This window comes from Myotis daubentonii, chromosome 8 (genome assembly GCF_963259705.1).
Source record: "Myotis daubentonii chromosome 8, mMyoDau2.1, whole genome shotgun sequence".
Lineage (NCBI taxonomy): Eukaryota > Metazoa > Chordata > Mammalia > Chiroptera > Vespertilionidae > Myotis > Myotis daubentonii.
This window is the reverse complement of record NC_081847.1, coordinates 4,807,236-4,826,123: the sequence shown is the minus strand read 5'-3', so window position 1 is coordinate 4,826,123 and position 18,888 is coordinate 4,807,236.

Below are 18,888 nucleotides of genomic sequence, written 5' to 3'. Positions count from 1 at the left end.
TAATAGATGATATAACTACAATAAAAAACACAATGGAAGGTTTCAACGTAGACTAGAAGAAGCAGAGGACCGAATTAGTGAGAAGATAAGGCAGAAAAACACACCCAATCTTAACAGCAATTGGAGAAAAAAATTAGAAAGCAGGAGGCGAGCTTAAGGGAGCATTGGGACAAGGTGAAACGAAGTAACATACGTATAATAGGGGTGCTAGAAGAAGAGGGGCAAGGATTAGAAAACCTATTCGAAGAAATAATAATAGAAAACTTCCCTGATTTGGGGAAGAAAAAAGTCACACAAGCACAGAGCATCCCAAATAAGACAAACCCAAAAAGACCCACATCAAGACACATTGTAATTACAATGGCAAATGTTAACAACAAAGAGCAAATCTTAAGGCTGCAAGAGACAGAAAGTTATCTACAAAGGATCTACCACTAGATTAGCAAATGATTTCTCAACAGAAACACATCAGGCCAGAAGGGAATGGAATGAAGTATACAAAGCGATGCAAAGCAAGGGACTGAATCCAAGAATACTCTATCCAGTAAGGCTATCATTCAGAATTGAAGGTGAAATCAGGAGCTTCTCAGACAAAAAACAAACAAACAAACAAAAAAACAACAACTAAGGGAGTTTATTACTACCAAGCCAGCAATGCAAGAAATGCTAAAGGGACTGTTGTAAAAAGAAGAACCAAAAAGGGAAGAAGGAACACAGGCATAAAGGATAAAAATGGCTACAAACAAGTACCTATTAATAATAACCTAAACGTAAATGGACTAAATGCTCCAATCAAAAGACATAGAGTGCCTGAATGGATAAGAATACATGACCCATATACTAGTATATGCTATCTACAAGAGTACCACCTCAGAATAAGGGACTCATACAGACTGAAAATGAAGGGATAGAAAAATATTTTTTCAGGCAAATAGAAATGGGGAAAAAAGCTGGGGTAATAATACTTACATCTGACAAAAAAGACCTTAACATGAAGGCCATAAGAAGATATAAGGAAGGCCATATCTGACAAAATAGACCTTAACATGAAGGCCATAAGAAGATATAAGGAAGGCCACTTCATAATACTAAAGGGATTGATACAATAAGAGGATATAACTCTGGTCAACATATATGCACCCAATGCCGGAGCACCCAAATACTTAAAAAAAACTTCTGGAAGATATCAAGGAAGAGATAGGCAGCAATTCAATCATAGTAGGGGATTTTTATACCCTATTGACATCATTGGTTAAATCCTCCATACAAAAAATCAGCAAAGAAACAGCAATCCTAAATGACTCACTAGATCAGATGGACTTAATCGACATCTTCAAAACATTTCACCCCAAAGCTACAGAATATACATTCTTCTCAAGTGCATATGGGAAATTTTCAAAGATAGACCACGTATTGGGACACAGCCAAAGTCTCTTCAAATTCAAGAAGATTGAAATCATATCAAGATCACAATGGCATAATATTAGAAATAAACTACAATAAAAACAATAAAAAAATTCAAACTCTTGGAGGCTAAATAGCATGTTATTAAACAATGATTGGGTTGCCAAAGAGATCAAAGGAGAAATAAAAACTATCCTGGAAACAAAAGATAATGAAAACACAACAATCCAAAATCTAGGGGACAAGTTCATAGCATTACAGACCTACCTCAAAAAACAAGACAGACTGGTGATAAATTACCTATCTAATTCTTTAGAAGATATAAGGAAGGCCAATTCATAATACTAAAGGGATCGATACAATAAGAGGATATAACTCTGGTCAACATATATGCACCCAATGCAGGAGCACCCAAATACATAAAACACACACACACACACACACACACACACACACACACACAAAACAAACTTTAACTAAAGAATTAGAAAGAGAGCAAAAATAAAAGCCCAGAGTGAGCAGAAAGAAGGAAATAATAAAGATCAGAGTGGAAATAAATGACATAGAGACCAAAAACAAAAGATCAATAAAACCAAGAGCTGGTTCTTTACAAGGATAAACACGATGGATGAACCTGTAGCCAGACTCACCAAGAAGCAAAGAGAGAGGACCCAAATAAACAAAATAAAAAAAGAAAGAGGTGAAATAACAATAGAAATACAAAGGATTATAAAAAAAAAATACTATGAACAACTCTATTCCAACAAACTAACTCTGTCCCAAAACACCGGTCAACCTAGAAGAAATGGACATATTCCTAGAAAAATATAAGCTTCCAATACTCAATCAGGAAGAATTAAAAAATCTGAATAGGCTGATAACTTTGGAGGAAATTGAAGCAATAATCAAAAAACTTCCAGCAAACAAAAGCCCTGGGCCAGATGGCTTTCCAGGGAAGTTTTACCAAACATTCAAAGAAGAACTAAAACCTATTCTCCTCAGCCTATTCCAAAAAAATTCAAGAGAAAGGAACACTTTGAATCTCTTTCTATGAAGCCAGCATCACCCTAATCCCCAAACCAGGGAAAGACGCTGCAAAGAAAGAGAATTGCAGGCCAACATCTTTGACGAACATAGATGCTAAAATTGCCAACAAAATTCTAGTAAATTGAATCCAGCATTACATTAGAAAGATCATATACCATGACTAATTGGGATTTATTCCAGGGATGCAAGGATGGTACAATATCTGCAAGTCAATAAATGTGATACATCACATAAAGAAATTGAGAGATAAAAATCACATAATCATATCAATTGATATAGAAAAAGTATTTGACAAAATCCAACACCTTTTGTTGATAAAAACTTTCAAAGAGTGGGAATAGAAGGATCATATCTCAACACGATAAAAGCCTTCTATGACAAACCTACAACCAACATCATACTCAATGGGAAAAAACTAAAACCATTTCCCATAAGAACAGGAACAAGACAGGGATGCCTACTCTCATCACTCCTGTTTGACATAGTACTGGAAGTGCTAGCCATAGCAATAAGAACAAGAAGAACAAATAAAAGGCATCTAAATTGGAAAAGAAGAAGTAAAACCGTCATTATTTGTAGATGACATGATATTATACATAGAAAACCCTAAAGCAGTGATGGCGAACCTTTTGAGCTCGGTGTGTCAGCATTTTGAAAAACCCTTACTTAACTCTGGTGCCGTGTCACATATAGAAATTTTTTGATATTTGCAACCATAGTAAAACAAAGACTTATATTTTTGATATTTATTTTATATATTTAAATGTCATTTAACAAAAAAAATCAACCAAAAAGATGAGTTCGCGTGTCACCTCTGACACGTGTGTCATAGGTTCGCCATCACTGCCCTAAAGACTACATCAAAAAATTACTAGGTTTAATAAATGAATTCAGCAATATAGCAGGATACAAAATTAGCACCCAGAAATATATGGCTTTTTCATACACCAATAATGAACTCACAGAAAGAGAAAAAACAATCTCATTTACCATTACACCAAAAAAAATTAAGATACCTAGGAATAAATTAAAGTAAGGAGGTAAAAGACTTCTACTTGGAAAACCTCAGGACGGTGAAAAAAGAGATAGAGGAAGACAAACAAATGGAAGAATATACCGTGTTCATGGATTGGAAGAATTAACATACTTAAAATGTCCATACTATCCAAAGCAATCTATAGATTTAATGACATCACCATTAAAATAACAACAGCATATTTTACAAACCTAGAACAAATTCTCCAAAAATTCATATGGAATTAAAAAATGACTCTGAATAGCTGTAGCAATCCGGAGAAAGAAGAACAAAGTTGGAGGGATCAGAATACCAGATATCAAGCTATATTACAAAGCCACTGTTCTCAAAACTGCCTAATACTGGCACAAGAATAGACATACAGACCGGTGGAACTGAAAGAGAACCCAGAAATCGACCCAAGACATTATGCTCAATTAATATTTGACAAAGGCAAGAGCATACAATGGAGTCAATACAGTCTCTTCAATAAATGGTGTTTGGGAAATTGGGCAGATACATGGAAAAAAATGAAACTAGTCCACCAACTTACACCATACACAGAAATAAACTCAAAATGGATAAAGGACTTAATTGTAAGAAGGGAAAACATAAAAATCTTAAAAGAATCCACAGGCAGCAAAATATCAGACATATGTCATAGCAGTATCTTTACTGATACAGCTCCTAGGGCAATGGAAACTAAGGAGAAAATAAACAAATGGGACTACATCAAAATAAAAAGCTTCTGCACAGCAAAAGAAACCACCAACAAAACAACAAGAAAGCCACTGCATCAGAGAACATATTTGCCAATGTTATCACCAACTAGTAGCCTGGTACATGAAATTCATGCACATTAAAAGGGAATTAATTGCCCTACCCGGTTTGGCTCAGTGGATAGAGCATCGGCCTGCTGACTCAAGGGTCCCAGGTTCGATTCTGATCAAGGGCATGTGCCTTGGTTGCGGGCACATCCCCAGTGGGGAGTGTGCAGGAGGCAGCTGATTGATGTTTCTCTCTCATCGATGTTTCTAACTCTCTATCCCTCTCCCTTCCTCTCTGTAAAAACTCAATAAAATATATTTTTTTAAAAGGGGAATTAATTAGCAGAGATATTTTAATATTACTATTTGCCCTTTCTCTATAATAGAAGTGTGAGAGATGAAAAGAAATTAGTAATATGAAAATCATATATAAATTTATTAATAAATAAACAACAAGAAAATGATATAACAACAACAGAGGCATGATATAAAAACGACAAAAACATGCTATGAAAACAACAAAAACATGATATGAAAACAGCAGTGATGCAAACAATGACTGATAAAGTGATTAAACTTATTGTAATATCTCCCTGTACACCACATTAAGAGTGAAAACACTTTCAGAGTGCTTGACTAATTTCCCTTGTGATGAAGTACTTAGAAGTTTAACTGTAACATCACATGCTCTTCAAACTCGAGAGAAAGCAACATATAACTGACCATGTGCAAAAACGGGTTCAGGTAGGAACATGCCTACTTTGTCTAGAGTTTGTCCTTGTGATTTATTAATAGTCACGGGAAACCATCATTGAATCAATTTAAATGGGAGGCCAGTGTCAGATGGGGACAGATTAATTCTTGGATTCAGAACAGCCTCTCCCTCTGCAGATCCTGTTAGTACTTCAGCTTCAATAATGTTAGGTCGTAATCTTTTGATAATAAATCTGGTACCATTACAAAGACCCCATTTACTATTGAGATTTCTCAATAGCATGATGATTGCACCCACTTTCAATTTTAATTTATGACACGGCATTCCCGAAGGAGTAATACTGTTCAGAAATTCGATGGGGAAATTTTCCTTTGTTTCTTTGTTATGGGGTAGGGCCACAACATTAGTAACAAAGAAACAGAATTAAAACTTTATTGTGGGGAGCCGCTACAGTGTTTTGGACAGGTTCAACCCTTGGACTGATGAGAGGGCACAGTCCTCTCATTGCCACGTGCAAGTCCCAGCTTGGAGGGCAGGGCCCTCCCAGCACAAGTATAGCCAACAGCTGTAGTTGTAAGCTTGAACTTATGGTCCGAACACGAGGCCCCATGTGCCTGAGTGATGTGGGCTTGATAGAGTTCAGGTGCATGTAGTTGAGTAGGATTGAAACCCAGGAGAATGTTTGTAAACATCTTGGTCACGCCCTTACTTTGCCTCATAGCATCTGCTATAAAATAAAGGCATGGCTGTGGGTGTGGTCGCTGTCTCTCAGAGAAGCAGCGTCCCACCGAGACCCAGCTTTCATTCTCTTGTCTGTCTTTTCTAAATCTTTCAGCCGCCCCACTCAGGTTTACCTGGTGCTGGCGCAGCACACTTTAGAAAGATCTGCCTCCATGCTCCCAGGGTGGGTTCCTGCCTCAAACTCCGCCCTTAAGGAAACAGCTCCAGAAAACAGCTTGGGGGAGGGTGCAGCCATTGCCAAGACAACCCCTGTAGGACTAACTTCCTTCCACTCAGTCATGGCTGTTCATCTGTATGTGACGAACACCACCCATGGTTTTTATATAAGTAGATAAGGGCCCAATTTGCAAAATTTATAGTGAATTCATACATCTTAACAAAAGGAATATAAAAAATCCAATAAAAAATGGGCAGAGGACTTAAATAGACACTTTTCAAAAGTGGACAAAAAGAAGGCCAAGAGACATATGAAAACATGCTCAAAGTCACTAATCATCCTGGAGATGCAAATCAAAACAACAGTGAGGCACCATCTCACACCTGTCAGAATGGCTATCATCAACAAATCAACAAACGACAAGTGCTGGAGAGGATGTGGAGAAAAAGGAACCCTCATGCACTGCTGGTGGGAATGCAGACTGGTATTACCACTGTGGAGAGCAGTATGGACTTTCCTCAAAAAATTAAAAATGGAATTCCCATTTGATCCAGTGATCCCACTTCTAGGAATATATATCTCAAGAAATCAGAAACACCAATCAGAAAGGAAATATGCACCCCTATGTTCATAGCAGTACAATTTACAATAGCTAAGATTTGCAAACAGCCTAAGTGCCCATCAGCAGATGAGTGGATTAAAAACCTGTGGTACATCTACACAATGGAATACTCTGCTGCTGTAAAAAAGAAAGAACTCTTGCCATTCACAACAGCATGGATAGACATGGAGAGCATTATGCTAAGCGAAATAAGCCAGTTGGATAAAGATAAATACCATATCATCTTACTCATTTGTGGAATATAATGAACAACATAAACTGATGAACAAAAATAGATCCAGAGACAGAATCATTGAACAGACCATCAAACTTCAGAGGGAAGGGGACTAAGGTATTAACCAAAGGACTTGTATGCATATATAGGAAGCATAACCAATGGGCACAGACACTAGGGGGGTGAGGGCATGTGCTGGGGGGTGGAGGTGGCTGGGAGGGGTCAATGGGGGGGAAAAGGAGACATATGTAATACTATATGTAATACTTAATAAAGAATTTTTAAAGAAGAGTAGGGGGAAGAAATTGAAATGAAAAAATAGCACGGATTCAGTCAAGGAAAGGAAATGAACTTTCCGGTGGACTGTGCAATGGCTCAGCTTCGGTTCACACATGGTCACCAGCACCTGCTATGCGCTGACTCCGTGAGCAGTTCCTGTGGACTTCTGCCAGACTCGGCGCTCAGTGCTGGGCGCTGGGCTCACCGTGTCCTGGTCTCAGTTCCCTGTGTGCCCTGTGCGTCCTCCGCACCTAGAATAGGTCTGACACAGGGAACGCTTGCTGAAGGATATATTCCCGCTGTTCTTTGGATACACTGCACACATTTCCAACAAACATCCAAGAAAGAGTCTGTCTGGTCTCACTTGGGTCACGTGTCTCCCTGTCACCTGAGGACCACGGGTTTTGGTTTACAGAGATGAGCGCATCGTGCCCAGAGGACATCAAGGTGCAGCTACTAGGAGACAGTGGTGTGTGATGGATGCCCAGTGTCAGAACAACAAGGGTCCTCTGGAGACACGAGGTCTTTAGGAGTTGCTCACGCATGACTGTCCTGGGCGTGTTTCTTACTGCGTGCTCACGGAACCTTCTAGTAGGAGAGGCTTGCTTCTCCTCCTATGTCTGTCTTTGTCTCTCCCTATCCTCTGTGCAGCCCCCAGCACCCAGCACACTGCTGGGCAGGGATGAGGGACTGAGCCAGGAGTTTGGGTTGGGTGCCTTTTCAGAGTGGCGGGATTCTGCACACACTTTCTGCCAACGTTGCAACCTGAGATGGTAGAGGTCTGGGGAAAACAACAGGTGGGAACTGCATTACAACCCAAAACATGGCTGGCTGGGCGTGGCTCCATTTGCATGGCTGCTTGCATCCAGGCTCTGTTCTATTTGAATGTTCCAATTAATCAATACCGTGACTGCTGTTTCCAGAGAGCTTCTCGCTGAATTCTGAAATCATCTGCTTCAGGTTCACAGCTGCACACATGCTCTTCTGGGTGAGAGAAGATGAATAGCTCAGAGAAAAGTGATTCCCCTTCCTGCCCCGGAAACATGACCAGATGATGAAGAAAAATGGCTCAGGACCTGCCTGCATCTCCTGAGAACCTTCCACCTCCTGAGCATTGCATGTAACAGCATCAGCTGGCGCCGTGTATCAACACTGCGAGCTTCCTGTGCTGTTTCCCGGCCGCCAGTATTTTCCTCTCAAGGTCTCTGTGAAACTAAAGCAACAACCATGAAAACAGGGCATTTCTTTGTTCCTGAAAATGGTTACATGGTTCGATTTCTTGAACTGGGTGGGATTTTCTCAGTTCACATGGTCTCCCAGGGGAGGCAGTAGGATGTGGCATTTTAAAGCTCAACATCTGGACATCTTGAGTCTGAAAATTGGGAACAAGCTACTGGGCCAGTGACAAGCCAGGGCGGCAGGATCGGGGGCCAGAAGTCAGGAACCCTGGCTCCCTCGTGGTCCTCCCTTCTCATCAGACCTGGGACTTGGGCATCAGTCTCCTGTCAGGTTCCTGGCCGTGGAAGGAGGGTGGGATGGTTCTGTGCTCCGTGTGTAGGAGCACTCTGTGTGACACCCCAACTGTCTTCAGAAGCCACCAGGTGGCCCTGGAGGAGACGGCAGGATGGCCCCTGGTCAGTGGCCTCGCGATGGTTGAGACGCTTTGGTGGCAAGTGCAGAGGAGATAGCTCACACAACGGCATACCCTCGCCTTCCACTGCTCAGGGCTCCTCGCTCTCCACCTCCTACGCTCACATGTCCATTCTTGCGGAAAGAGGACACGGGCAGCCCAGAAGGGAAATGTCTTCATTCAGCTTTGCGATTTTAAAGTTTTCATTGAAGTAAAACTCACTTTCAGGAGACGACACCGTCTGTTCACAGATCAGTACATTTTCATAAAGTGAACAGCCCATGAGAACGTCCCCAGCACCCAGATCCGGCAGCAGGTGCCAGGGGAGTAGGCAGTCCCCGGGCCCCTAATTGACCAGTTGGCACTTCAGACAGTGAGATTGGTGTCAGAAGTTCCAGCATCTTTCATTTTTCCATTTTTCAGCCTCAAACATGGAGGAGGACAGGAGCTAGAGGAAGGAGAAATGCGCTCAGTCCTCCTCTGTCCTCCTGAGCTGCTGATGCGAGCAGGTGGGAGGGGCCCCTCGATGACCTGGTCTGACCCACCCCCACCTGCAGGGAATGCTACTGCGTTCGGGTGGGCTGCGTTCGGTCCTGCGTGTGGGAAAGGACTGGGACAAGTTTGTAAAGGCGAGATTGCATGGGCCTGTTGTCGGTGAGTACCTGCGAGATAAGGAGCGTGACGAGCCCAGGCAGCAGGCCTGGCGCCTTTGTCTGGACTCAGTGAGGTTTGCAGGAGTGGCCCCGAAGCCCCCTCTCACGGTCACAGCTCAACTAATGCCCGTCCCAGCAGTTACCACCATGGAGCGGCCTCTTCCGCTCCTTGTCAGTGGAGGGCGATTCCGCCTTGAGATGCTGTGTCTGGCGAAGCAGGAGGAGCTGGGAGCTCTCCCACACTCGGCTCACCCTTGGGGCACACATTGTGCAGGGGCAGCCAGGAGGCCGGTTCTGGCCCTGCATCACTGGGAGGCTTCACTTTGGGGACTCAGGTAAGTATGCGCTCAAGCAGGGTGAGTGGAGGGCAGGGGCGTCAGCAACGCCAGACCAGCTCCTAATCCTGGCCCGTTATCCACCACTGTCAGCCTCAGTCTACCACCGAGGAAGTGGGCCTACAGGTCAGGCAGGTACTTAGCACAGACCCTGCATAGGGAAATTATACACATTTAATATAATCTATATTTGTGTATAAATACTTAATGCTATAAATACATGTTATCATAGTACATATATGTAACAGTAGCATTTTTTTTGGAAACATGGGTTTCAAAACCATTTCTAATTATGAAAGCACACTGTTCATCATGAAGATTAAAACTTTGAAATGACATGGAACTAGGAAGAGAAAGGAGTGAATGTAGACCAAGTAGTAGAAAACAGTGAATATTTAGTGTATTGCTTGTGCGTGTTTTCTCCTCGCCTTTATATTTCTTTACTTAAAGTTTGGATCTTGCCATACGTAATGTTTGGAATGCCTCTTCCTTTAACAACATACTGTGAATGCTTCCCCTGTGGTTAAACACTCTTCTTCACAACTGTGTTTAATGGCTCATATTATTCTGCGTGCCAGCTCCGGGGGGCTTTGATGGACGAGCGATGGCTGTAGACGCAGGGAAAGAAGGCTTTTTGATGGCCAAGTGTGCAGGAGTTGTCTATGGGGAGAGGGCAACAGGAAGCAGGCTGTGGCCCCCTGGGGCTCCCTGGAGATGCCAGCTGCTGGGCCCTCGCCCTCGGGAGGGGCTGGTCTGCTGCACACCCGGCAGGCACGGGGCTGCCTTCGCTCACAGCTCTCCCCCCAGGGGCTGTGCGGGCGGCGTTGGCCCATCTGAAGGTGTGCAGATTGCATCTTGTCCTATTCATTTGTGTTTCTGCGTTAGGAAGGTTTTTCTGTTATGTTGTTACCATTGTTGCTTTTAATTTTTCCAATATTATTCTGTATTCATTTCAGGTGTACAGCCTGGTGGTTTAGCAGCCATGTTCTGTACAAGGTGATCCCCCTGATCTTTGCAGCACCCACCTGGCACCTTCATGGTGAACTATATGGTCGCCTATATTCTCTGTGCTGTGCTTTAAACATGCTTTCCATCTGCTTCTCCCATTTCCCTCTGTGATGCCAATTTTCCCATGGGCTTGAGTGCATTTTCTTTTCTTTTTTAAATTTATCTTTTATTGTTGACAGTATTACAGATGTTCCGCTATTTTCTCCCTTTCGCCCCCCTCCACCCAGCCTCCGCCTCCCCCAGGCCTTCTCCACACCGTTGTCAGTGTCCATGTTGAGTACATTTTTCTTATTAATTTTAGGAGTTTTTTATATAGTCTAGATACTATTTCTTTGTCAGTTATATGCACTGCAAGGGCATTTTTAGATTGGAACTTGTCTTTATTGTGGCTTATGTTGTCTTCTGTCAACGAGAGATTTTAAAGTGAGATGGTCATAGTCATCAGTCTTTTCTCTCATGGATTGTGCTAAATGGCCAAGTGCATAAAGCGTGGAGTTTTCAAGAAGTCAAGCAGGGAGGATGTTCACGTGGGTGACTCTCGTGTCTGCATATTGGGGCGAGATGCCATGTGCATCGTGGGCAGGTGCCCAGAGGCTCTGTGGCTCTTCCTTACAAACCTGCCTCCGGACACCATTGGCTTCTCTAGTATGAAACTGGAGGCAAGAGCAGGCAGCCTGTTCCTTGCCCCGGGGTGACTGACTGGGAGGACTTCAGCCCCGTAGACTCCGCAGAGGGACAGAGGGCCCGCATTAGGGAGCATGCTCAGCACCGGGGCCACATCACCGCTCTGAAGATCCATCGCTGTGTCCCTGAGCTGCGGGGGGAACTGGCAGTGGCGTAGGTTGTCTGGTGTGAGTTTCTGTTGCAGATTAATCTGAGGAACCGGCAGCCCCTCTGAGACAGATCGCCTCGGATGGGATGCGCACTGTCGGCTTCTGGGCTGGCCTCCATCCACACACGGAGGAAGCACACAGCTGCTCTAAGAAAAAGCCTCCTTCCCTGGAGGTTTCAGCCCAAACACGAAGACTCACAGGTTCTACTCTGACTTACCACTCTGGGAACCCTGGCGAGGTCCAGCCAGTGCCCAGCTGGACCCGTGCCCTGGGCGGGGCATGCTCCTACTGCCCTCCCTCCACCTCCCCACCCTCCTCACATCCTGCTGCCTGTGTGCTCAGGGGAGTGGGAGGAGGGCAAGCATTTATTTCCTCCTCTGTCTGTTCACACAACTCACCTGGAGTGTGCAACAGGAAGTCGGGGGAGGGAGGGTGGGACTTTCTCATTCTTAACTTCTCTGTCTTCATCTGAGGTTATTTCTTAGGATATTTTCCTACCAGTTAGATGGCCTCACACACCCCCATGGCCGGACTGTTCCTTTCCCATCTCCCCTTTACCTGATCACTAGTAAGCATCACCGTTTCTGTTGTAGTCCCCAAGCTGCCAAGTGAGGAATTGCATGTTGTCACTGAATTCATTTTGTTTCTGGTGAGTTTGAACACTGGCGTTTCTTTTGTGACGCACCTGCTCATCTCTCTTAACCATCTTTTTATCGTGGTGCTTTTTGTTTTCTTATTGAGGAGGTCTCTTTCTGTGTTAGAAACATTACACATGTAATGCAAATATTCCTGCAATCATACTTCCCATTGGACTCTGTGGAATTTGCTTTGATGTAAGCTATGGAGTAGGAATCCAACTTTGTTTCATCCTAAATGATTAACTGGTTGTCCCATCTATTGAGTTACCCACTTTTATGCTATTGATTTTAAATGTCACTCTTATCACACACTATGCTTGGGTTTGTCTCTGAATTTTGATCCTGGTGATCTTTATTATTGTTCTTGGGTGGTAACAGCCTATTCTATGCTTTGTTGAGACAAGCCACTCCCATGCCATCACCCTCATCTCTCTCCACTCTCTCCACTCCCTCCTTTTCCCTCCTTCTCTCTCTCCCTCAAACTTTTACTGATAGGTGGATCTTATACATTTATTCTTCTTGATAAACTTCAGAAACCTGTTGTCAAGCTTCAGAAAAGCTCATGTTAGGATTTCAGTTGGAATTTCATTAAATTTATAGTTTAATTTAAAAAGCTTTGCTGTTCTCACCACATCATATCTTCTTGTTCAAGGATATGATCTGCATCTTTTCATTTCGTCATCGTCTTTCATATCCACATAAAGTGTCACACTATTTTCCATGAAGTCCTGAACATTTCTTGTTGAGATTACCCTGAGGTATGTTATATTTTTGTGGCTATTACACAAGAAATTCTTACTATATTTTTCTATCTGGTTATTGCATGGATTTAGGGAATTCTCTCGAGTACCTCAAAGCCTTTTAGATGATCCTCTGTTTCCTGGTAGGCTTTGTTGTGTTTTGGGGAGGAGGCTATGAAAATAATAACCTTTGTCTCTATCTTTCCAACAGCTCGTTTTGGAGTGTTTCATTACTTTTGATAGAACAATGATCATTACAAAGTGGTGGAGATTCTTACCTTTTAATGGACACTATAATTCTGTAAGTATTTCACTGTTCTGTGTGGCATTGCATGAAGAAGGTTATTCTTTACAATGACAGCACATTTCCTTCTGATTTGATTTTATTAAGAAGTTTTATGAACAAAAAACATGCATCTATCAACAAGTGGATCTAAGAATCAAGTGAATAAATAATCTGGTGACCATAAAAAAAAAAAGAAGTTTTAAAAAGAGTTTTGTCAGAAATGAATGTTGAATTTCATCAGCTGCCTTCCCATGCCTGCCTGTGTGTAGGACAGTGATGGCAAACCTATGACACACGTGTCAGAGGTAACACGCAAACTCATTTTTTTGGTTGATTTTTCTTTGTTAAATGGCATTTAAATATATAAAATAAATATCAAAAACTTAAGTCTTTGTTTTACTATGGTTTTAAAGATCAAAAAAATTCCTATATGTGACACGCACCAGAGTTAAGTTAGGGTTTTTCAAAATGCTGACACCCCGAGCTCAGAAGGTTCACCATCACTGGTGTTGGAAGTAATGATAAGATTGTCTTATTTAACCTCATAGTATATATTATTCTAATTATATCTGTTTTGCAACTACTTCTTCTGCCTTTAACTTTTCTTCGTCACTTTGTTGGTGTCTTTTGTAGACACACTGGGTATGTATATGAGAATCTTATCATTTACTAGAAAGTTGAGCCCAGTTGCTCTGTAGTTGTAATGGGTATGATGTGCTCGCCTTCATTTTGTCGTTCCATTTCCTGTACGTATGCTTCCTGGTAGTTTTTTTTGCTGTAAGATTGTATTGCTTTTGATCATTTTCCTCGTAATCTTAAAGATATGTCCTGCTTTTTATTGCCATTAATAGTTACTTTTAATTATTAAACACCTACATTTCTATTTTTGTTATTATCACTATCAAGAAGAGTATGTACCCATTGTATTCCCTTCTCATAATACAAGGAATACACCAGTTAAGAACATTTTGGCTAAAAGAAACAAGCTGTGCTCACTATATTTTGAATAACTAAGGGTTTGTTTTCTTTCTTTTAAATATATATTTTATTTATTTCATAGAAGGGAGGAGAGAGAGAAACATCAATGATGAGAGAGAATCATCGATGGCACGCCCCCTACTGGGGATCGAACCTGCAACCCAGGCATGTGCCCTGACCCAGAATCGAACCATGACCTCCTGGTTCATGAGTCAGTGCTCAACCACTGAGCTGCACTGGTCGGGCAAGGGTTTGTTTTCTTAAATGACAAGCAGTCAGGAGACAGCTCTCAGCGCTGGTTGTGTAGCTCAGCAGCCTCAAAACCAACGCCTCTGCCCTTGTCTTCCTCATGGTGACAAAGTGGCTGCCACCACTTCTGTCATCAGACTCTGTCAGAGGCAGGAAGAACAAGTGAAGTCTGTGCTGCTGTTTTGTGTCAGGAGTCCAGACCCCTAGAAGGCTCTGAGTGGCATCTCACTGGCCAGCACTCCTGCGGGTCCCTCCCCGCAGACACAGAGAATGTGCAGGAGGGAGCACCTCTCCTGCCTGAGTAGAAAGGTGGCGAGGAGGCGGGGCTTCAGCTTGAGAGGCAGGAACTCACTGTTTCCTCCCATCACACTGCCCTGTGTGGGGGCTCCCTCACAATGAACATAATTTTTACAAATTATGACACAGCATTTAGGTCATCAGCTACAACAGAGGGGGTTTCCCAGTTTTCCAGCACACAGTAGGTGGTAAAAAACATCAGCTGAGCCACTTGTTCAGCCTACATACGAATCACCTACTTTTGAGGGACTCAGCTTAAATTGCCAAATTTCATATATTTTATTCTGTGATCTCATTTTTTATCTTCATTTTATTCCAACATTATTGCCTTTTTTATTCCAAGTAATAACAAAATACATTTTCTTTCAAACAGTTTGTACTGAGTTATCTGTGAAAACAAGTTCCTTCAATAAGCTGCACACACAAGGAACACTGCCCCGCATCAGGGACCCGCAGACCCTGTGTGCAGGCCTGAGCTGGGGGAGCCTCTGTGCTGAGGCTGCTGTGGGGGTGGCTGGGGAACCGCTGGCTGAGGGTGAGGCTGCTGTGGGGGTGGCTGGTGCATGGCGCTGGGACACCGCTGGCTGAGGGTGAGGCAGAGGTGTGTAGCTCAGGGCCTCACTGGGCTCGTCTGTTTCAGGTCACTGCATTCGACCACTTGCACAGTGAAACAGACTCGTTTAAAGACAGGCGTTTCTCTGCAGTTTGGCCTGTTATAGTCACTTATGTTGCAGAATGTAAACCGTGTGGACATAGCCTTTACTTAGACAGGAACCAACTGAAAGTTAGTTCTAGAAACCCCTGGGTTTTCGGAAGAACTCCGAAGTCGGAGCCTGGCTCTTCCCACAAGCTGCGCACATTGGGCTGCTTGCATGCCCTCTGAGCCTCCGTTCATAAGGTTTTATACATGTTATAAGTTCAATTATAACATCTGGTTGGTACATGATAGGATTCATGTGAGGACTGGGGGTTGTATGCAAGGTCTCAGCATACTAGACACAGTCATTCTAACCTGGTAGGTCTCACCTTTCTTGGTAAACCTTCCACTTGATGTTGGTGACTGACCAAGTGGAAACGTGACTCAGGAACTCCGTCGGGTCAGCTCTGCTCGCTCAGCTCGTGCAGGGTCTGCATTTCTGTCCCACCCTGTCCAGGTGCCATGGCACCATCATACCCACTGGCTTCCAGTGGAGGAGCCACACCCACCACCCCAGCTGGGAGCAGCCCGGCTTCTCCTGTGCCAAGATGGGGTCACCTGTGAGCTAGGTGTGCGAACATGGTTAAGGGCAGTGTCACCTGGGAGGTGGAAACCTAAATGTCAGATGTGGTCACCCTGCCTCTTTAGTGTTTGATAAACTCTCTGAAGAAGAGACAAGTAATGTAATGCCCTCCCCAATATTTTTGCCAGTTCCCAGGGGAGCTGCCAGTTCCTGAGGTCCCTTTGACCCCAGCCTACAGCATCAAGTCGCTTTTTGAGCCACTGCAGCACCCCTGCACATGTGGCCATGCTGGCACCCCTTTGCCCAGTGTGGACCAGCCTCTGTCCTCCATCAGCAGGACACAGCTCCCTCTGAGCCGGCGAGTGCAAGTGAAGCATCCGGTTATCTATTGCTGAGCACAGGCCACCCAAACCTCGTGGTTTAACTATCAATGTCCTGTCTGTTGCCTATGAAGATGCCAGGAAGGCTCACTCACCTGCTAGGAAATGGGTGTGACCACTGTTGGGTGAGGGAGGACTGTGAGGCCTTCATTCCTATCTGGGCAGGCCTCCCGGGGGGGCACTCGGGATCCTAAGAACAAGGTTCCCAGTCATGGAAAGTAGGGTCTGGACCAGACCCGGGCAGAGCATCACTTGGTCTCCCTTCTGTTTGTCACATCACCACGGAGTGCATCCCTCAAGGAGTCACTGGGATGGAAGCCATCGGCAGTCACCACACTCGGGCATCAGGAAGAGTTTTCAGCTCATCACCACCAACAGCGGCCAACCGGATGTCAGGTCCCTGCAAGTCCCAGCGGGGTGGGCTGGCTCTATCATTTCACCCTCACCTCTTCCCTGTCTCTCACCTCCACACCCCTGCGCCTCTCCAACGCACAGCAACCTGCCCACCTCTTCACTCCCTGATTCCTGTTCTCATTTCAGGACCTCTGTTACCCTGTGGCCTCTTAAGGTATATTTCCAAACAAAGACACCTCTCCTAAGAGACGGCCATTACCAGCTATCAGAACAACATGCTTCACTGCCCTGCTATCAAGAAAATGTAATTAAGTGAAACACGGACTCATGACCTGCCCCTTGGCCCTTCTGCCTCTGCTGCTTCTCGACTTCTCTCCTTCCCGCCTTCCCCACCTTTCTCCCCTCACCCTCCTCTTCCCCATCCTCCTCCTCCTTCTCCTCTTCTTTTCACCAGTCCTCTTACCCCACCCTCCTCCCTCACCCTCCTCTGCTCCTTCACCCTCCTCCCTCACCCTCCTCCTCCCTCACTCTCCTCCCTTCACCAGTCCTCCTCCCCCACTCTCTTCCCCTGTCCCCCCTGCCCACACTCACTCTGCTGCAGGCCCAGCTATCTCCTTGCAGTGCCTCCAAGACTGCACACACCCTGCATGTCAGGGCCTCCTGCAGGATCTGGGCGTGGCCTGTTCTGTTCCAGGCTGAGTTTTCAGCACCTAGGACAGTTCCTGGCACACTGTGGTGCAGATTATGAAAGACATGAATACAAATATGGTAGGAATTGGCCAGTTAAGATTGGGAAGACAGCTAAGGTGACCACCCCTACCTACTACCCCAGTTTACCCAGGACTGAGGGCTTTTCCCAGATATGGGGCTTTCAGAGCTAAATCTGAGAAAGTCCCAGGGATGAGTTGGTCAACCCTAATGACAAACCGCCAACTGTCCTCAGATTTTAAAGCTGCCCTGGGAGTGAGACCACAGGGGCTTTGCAGAGATGGCATTGGGAGTGGTTGTCCCCAGTCCTGCATCCTTGGTTCCCAGCCCCAGCACCCTGGTCTTTAAGCCTGAGCCCCTATGTCCAGCCCTAGCACCCTGGTCTTTAAGGGTGAGCCCCTGTGTCCATCCCCAGCACCCTGGTCTTTAAGGGTGAGCCCCTGTGTCCATCCCCAGAACCCTGGTCTTTATGGGTGAGCCCCTATGTCCATCCCCAGCACCCTGGTCTTTAAGGGTGAGCCCCTATGTCCATCCCCAGCACCCTGGTCTTTAAGGGTGAGCCCCTGCACCCAGCCCAGCACCCTTGTCTTTAAGGGTGAGCCCCTGTGTCCGTCCCCAGCACCCTGGTCTTTAAGGGTGAGCCCCTGCACCCAGCCCAGCACCCTTGTCTTTAAGGGTGAGCCCCTGTGTCCGTCCCCAGCACCCTGGTCTTTAAGGGTGAGCCCCTGCACCCAGCCCAGCACCCTGGTCTTTAAGGGTGAGCCCCTGCACCCAGCCCAGCACCCTGGTCTTTAAGGGTGAGCCCCTGCACCCATCCCAGCACCCTGGTCTTTAAGGGGGAGCACACAGCCCACATCACAGCCCAACAGTGGAGGACGTGGCAGGTAGCTGTCTTGACAGAGGAGAATGGTGTCCAGTTTACCGAAGCTGCTTGGAGCCTAGGCTGCATTCGGACATTGTTCAGAACTGCGGGTAGGCATCTGTGGGTTCCCCTTTCTCTGCCCCCCTATAAGCATCAGTGATAGCCTTAGCCGTTGGCTTTGTGGGTGCTGCAGGGAGCGGAGCTCAGGCTCCTGAAGAGATGCAAAAGACAGCAGCCTGCAGCCGGGGACAGCTGCAGCGGGCAAGGCCCATGGTGCGGGCTGGGGTCTCGGCGCCTCCCTGCTCTTTGAACCTGTCACCTGTCGGCAGAGAAGGCACCAGGAGACCCGCCTTCCTGGTCTGCTGGCCTCTGATAGAGTAGGAGGGCCCTAGGGAGTCCTCTTGTCCTTGGGGAACAAGCCTAAGTAAACTTGAATGGGAGACAGGAAGCCATGGGGGGAGACAGAGCAAAGCCAGTTCCCAAAGCTTTCAGAGCAGAGCCAGTGCCGCCTGAGGGGCCGGCGTGGGAACACCTGTTTGGGCCCAGCTCCTGCTGCCGCCCATGGATGCCTGTGCTGCCTGCTGCCCATGCCCATCCTGGGCCCTGTGGTTGGGCTCCACAGCCCCAAGCCGAGTTTCAGACTGTGCAATACAGCAGAGCGCCTTCCCCAGGGCCAGCCAGGTCTGCCCTGCGTAGGGTGCGCCAGGCAGGCTGCAGCCTCCCACGGGCGGAGCTCATAACTGCCCTCACGCTGGC